Source organism: Schistocerca nitens, chromosome 4 (genome assembly GCF_023898315.1).
Source record: "Schistocerca nitens isolate TAMUIC-IGC-003100 chromosome 4, iqSchNite1.1, whole genome shotgun sequence".
Classification (NCBI taxonomy): domain Eukaryota; kingdom Metazoa; phylum Arthropoda; class Insecta; order Orthoptera; family Acrididae; genus Schistocerca; species Schistocerca nitens.
This window is the reverse complement of record NC_064617.1, coordinates 958,517,723-958,518,654: the sequence shown is the minus strand read 5'-3', so window position 1 is coordinate 958,518,654 and position 932 is coordinate 958,517,723.

The window sequence follows — 932 nt, the reverse complement described above, 5'->3', positions numbered from 1 at the left end:
GATACGTGTGCATGGTGCTGCATGTTTCTAATGTTACCGCCCCACATTCCATAGGTCATCGTTCCCCTTTGTTCTTAGCTCTTGACACCCACTAAAGAACTTCCTTGGTTCATCTGCACATCACACTACCTTCATTTTATTTTCGTTAGAGTCACAATTACGTCTCCCACATCAGTTTGTTTTCTGATCTGTTTGTTTGTTATCCTGTACTACTTGTCATTCTCAACACTCATATCTCTGTTGTTCGCCGAGTAACTGTAAGTTTTTGTGTGGGTTGTTGCTTTCTAAGTTGACATCTAATTGCAGTACTTCAAGATCAGTACGGTACTCGGATTATTTGAAAATCCTATTTAGTTTACTAAATGAACTTCAGGCTATCTTTACTGTTTTTATTCCTTTTTTTTTACTGACCATCCAGTCATTGTCTCCACATGCTCTTTTTTTCCCCGGGCCCAAATGATTTATAGCCCTGAAAAAAATCTGTTTGCTGTTTGGAAAAAATGGACATTTCTATCAGAAAATATCGAACAGAATTACAGAATATATTTTCATTAACCTTTTATAAAAAGTTCATTGTAATGGACAGACAGTATCAACGGTTGTTGGTTCCCGCATTATGAAACACTTTAAAATAGTTTTGCCTTTGACAAAACATTGGTGCACATGACTTTTTCTCAAAATTTACGTATTTTATTCTTACAGTTAGGCAGCGATACATGACAAAAACGGAAGTAAAACAGCCAATCAGGCCAAACGTCCTTTACAATGGGCACTAGTTTTTTAATGTGGGTAACACAATTATTTTCCAGAGTCGGTAGCACGTTTTACTACATAAAGCATCCACACACTTTCTAAAAAAAAATAAAACATGAAAAAAGTATGTACCTCTAAACTTTAAGCACGTAACGTTTTCGGAAATACGCTTACGCTGA